Consider the following 3,475-nt stretch of genomic DNA (forward strand, 5'->3'; position numbering starts at 1 on the left):
AACGCTTCCCCCTGAGAAATAGGAGTGAAGTTACTTTCTTTCCTGCATTTCTATGTCTTTTCTAGCTTCCCATCAATATCATGTATTGTATTTAAATCCGAAAATACCCCGTGTTATTAGTGAGACGTCGTCGGGACCCGGAGAGACCCGCGAGCCCGGGACAGACCCCTGCGCCCCCTGGCGGCGCCCCGAGGCCCCGCCCCACGAGACCCGCGCGACGGGGCGGGGCGCGGAGCCCCTGCCGAGCCCAGCCCTGCCTCGCCCGGCAGGACTTGCAGCAGTCGGACTTGCTCGGAACATTCCGTCGGCTGCGGCGCAGGCAAGCCTGGGGGCTGTGGGTGGCGGTGGGGACTGGGCCAGGGCGGCCCCGAGCCCAGGCCCCTAAACTTTTCGGAGCACGCTCCCGGCTGGCCAGCTTCCGGGCCCAGGGAGCCCGACCCAGAATGGGGATCTCTCGCACTGGCCCTTGGCGTTTCGCTTTTCCTGGGAGCCCGGGTGGGCGGCCGGGTCTGTGGCACCTGGTTAGCCTTGGGAGCCCAGCAGCGTGTTGTGGGCACCGGTGAGCGGAGCCAGGGTCTGAGAGTGTCTTTGTGTCCCCTCTTGCGGGCACGAGTGCCCTCTCTGTCTCAGGGCCTGTCGACCGTGCCAGCTGGAGTGGCCAGCTGTGTGGGATGAGGGCCTTCATGGCCCTCAGCTGGTGAGAAGAGGGAAGAGGGAGGGGAGACAGCCAGGGCCTGGCCGGGACCCCAGGTTGCCCCCGTTGGACCTGGGGGAACGTCTTGGTGTAGACAGGTGAATATTTCAGGGGTAGGGAAGGGGGGTCCTAGCTTGCAGCTGGGGTGGAAGCCAGTGGGCAGCCCAAGTGTTTGGTATGGGGAAGTGGCCACCTCTGTCACCATTACTTTGCCCTCAGCCTGTCCCACTTCCAGCCACTGTCCCTAGGCTGGCTTCACAGAGTTACAAGGGAGTACCAGCCTCCTCGTGACTTCTTTGGGTCAGAGTGAAAACAAAACAGGGAAATGGGAAATGGGAAAAGGGAAAGCAAGTGGAGAGGCTGGGGCAGGAGCCAGGGACTAGTGGGAGGAAGCAGAGGAAGGCTGCTGGGAGGCATGGCCCTGACCTTGTGGGGTCTGCACCAGTTCTTGTCCTGTGGGGTCTCCATCTCCTCTCACTCGGCTGTGGCCTCTGCGTGGTACCCAGGAGTTTGGGGTTCCACCTGAGCACCCTGGACATGGGATAAGTAGGCATGGGAACCAGGGTCAGAGCCAGATGTCATGGAAGGGTCCTCAGGTGTCCAGTTCTCTGGGCTCTGAAATATTCATCTCATTGGTGAGCTTTGGTTTCAAAGCTGGCGCCTTTGGGCCAGCCAGCGGTGGCAGGGGAGCCAGGTGCCTCCTGGGGCTGCTTTGTCTGCGCAAAAGGGGAGCCATCCTTCCTCCTCACCTACCTCTTCTCCCTGTCTCTAGTTATGAGGATCCAGAGAACCAGTTTATAGCTTAAATGGAAGTGGGAGGACCACAGTGTCAGGGGCCCTCTCTTCCTGTCTTCTTCTGTCATGACCTCAAGGCCTCACTCGTAAAAATGAGCACATCAGAGAGGTAATGATGGGTTATCCCGTAAGTGTTGGGAGAGCCTCATGTCATGAGCTGGGGTAATAGCCACCTGGGCTCAGCCTCCTCCCCTGGGAATGGGTGCCTCTGCCAGATGCTGCCTACCTCAGAGCACCTCCAACCCCAGACCTCAGCCTGGGCCCTTCAGAAAGAGCAGAAGCCACAGAGAAGGGACACACACACTTGTGTGTTTGCAGAGGGCTGAACTGGGAGGACCAGAGAGTGGAAGCTCATACAATTCTCTGGGAAGAAGTTCTGCTAACAACATGGCTGACTGTGACAGGGGCATTCCGGACCTATTATTTTGTTGGGGACACTGTGGAAGGGATGACCTTGACAGAATCTTCCAACCCTAGGAGTCTGGGATTCTAAGCCAAAACCTGGGTCTTGTTTTGAAGTAATGATATCCAGAAGTCTGTGGGCCACAGTGGCAGGTACTTCCATTGGTGGGGAGGGAGATAATAATGAGTCTCCACTTTTGTCTGTAATTATCTGTGCTTTGCCCTGCTGCACAGAGGTGAGGTTGGGGGGGGGTGCCCGTTTTCTGGTTTTGTGCTAGCTGGAGATGTCCCCCAGCCCTTGGCAGTAAATCCCACAGTGGGATAGCAGCTGTGTGGGATGGGGAAAGGGGAGGACCCTCGCTGAGGATCCTGGCACCAGGCTGACCCCCTGACAGTGAGAGGGCATGTCTATTACTTCATGTGACTGCTCTGAGGGGCAGCTGGGTGTACACACAGAGGTTTTAAGAGACCAGGAGTTACGAATGATTCTCAGGGTTGGATGTCTGTAATACAAAGGTGGCCTGAGGCCTGGCACAGTGGCTCATGCCCGTAATCCCAGCACTTTGGGAGGCCTAGGTGGGCGGATCACAAGGTCAGGAGTTCAAGACCAGCCTGGCCAAGATAGTGAAACCCTATCTCTACTAAAAATACAAAAATTGGCCGGGTGTGGTGGCGGGCACCTGTAATTCCAGCTACTCAGGAGGCTGAGGCAGAGAACTGCTTGAACCCAGGAGGCAGAGGTTCCTGTGAGCCAAGATTGCATCACTGTACTCCAGCCTGGGCGACAGAGCGAGACTCCGTCTCAAAAAACGGGTGGCCTGTATCAGCATCCCACAGCATTTTAATAGGTTTTCCTTGATGAAAGTGGCTCAGGCTTAAGGAAGTTTGAAGGAACGCTGGGTTAAACAAAGCTGAACAGTGTTGTTTGCTGCAGGACTTCTCAGGGGCTGAATATGCCATCACTAGTTTCCAAGAAGGGGGTGTGGATTGTTTCTCAGACTCATCCGTTTCCAGCACTCATCCATTAATGTCTCCTGGGGCGTGTTCTTTAGAGCAGTCTGGGAAATGCCTGGCTAGGTGATTCTGTTTCTCCACTCCCTGGCTCCCATAAACGGGTCGCTACACCTTTCCCCGACGTGGGCTGATTTAGGGATAAAAGGAGGCCAGGGGAGGTCATTTGCCCGGATTCCTGCAGCTAGTTCATGAACCGAGGTCAGTGGACTTCCTTCCGGCTCCTACTCTTTCGTTTCTAGAGGGTAATACTGTTTAGCTTGGGGGTAACTGATCACCCAGGAAGAGCTGGCCGGTGAGGCCAGACAGCATTATGGGGACAGTTTGGGAGGGAGAATTATGGACAGCCCTATACTGAGAATATGCCATGTACTTCTGCCTCTGAAGATGTCCTCTAAAACAGTTGCACCTTAGTAGTGACTCCCTGGTATAGGTTCTTGGGGAGCCATGCCATTCTGCCCTTAAGCCTTCTTTAGGCTATTCATTCAGAATCAGAGACTGGCAGTTAGAATGGACTTTGATCTTTCAGTTTTGTTGTTGTTGTTGTTTTAAAATAGAGATGGAGTTTCACCA

General features: G+C 55.6%; 2 protein-coding genes across 2 annotated transcripts in view; one reads left to right on the plus strand and one right to left on the minus strand.

Annotated features, from left to right (window-relative positions):
• Nucleotides 1–3,475, minus strand: part of PNKD (PNKD metallo-beta-lactamase domain containing) — an 86,773-nt gene that overhangs the window by 57,766 nt on the left and 25,532 nt on the right. The gene's annotated exons all lie outside the window — the stretch shown is intronic.
• Nucleotides 180–3,475, plus strand: part of TMBIM1 (transmembrane BAX inhibitor motif containing 1) — a 24,988-nt gene continuing 21,692 nt past the window's right edge. Inside the window, exon 1 of the mRNA XM_032278251.1 lies at nucleotides 180–319. The gene's annotated coding sequence lies outside the window, so the exon portion shown is untranslated. The remainder of the gene's footprint in view (nucleotides 320–3,475) is intronic.

The sequence above is a fragment of the Sapajus apella genome, unplaced genomic scaffold, assembly GCF_009761245.1.
Source record: "Sapajus apella isolate SASKATOON/1434 unplaced genomic scaffold, GSC_monkey_1.0 scaffold10, whole genome shotgun sequence".
Lineage (NCBI taxonomy): Eukaryota > Metazoa > Chordata > Mammalia > Primates > Cebidae > Sapajus > Sapajus apella.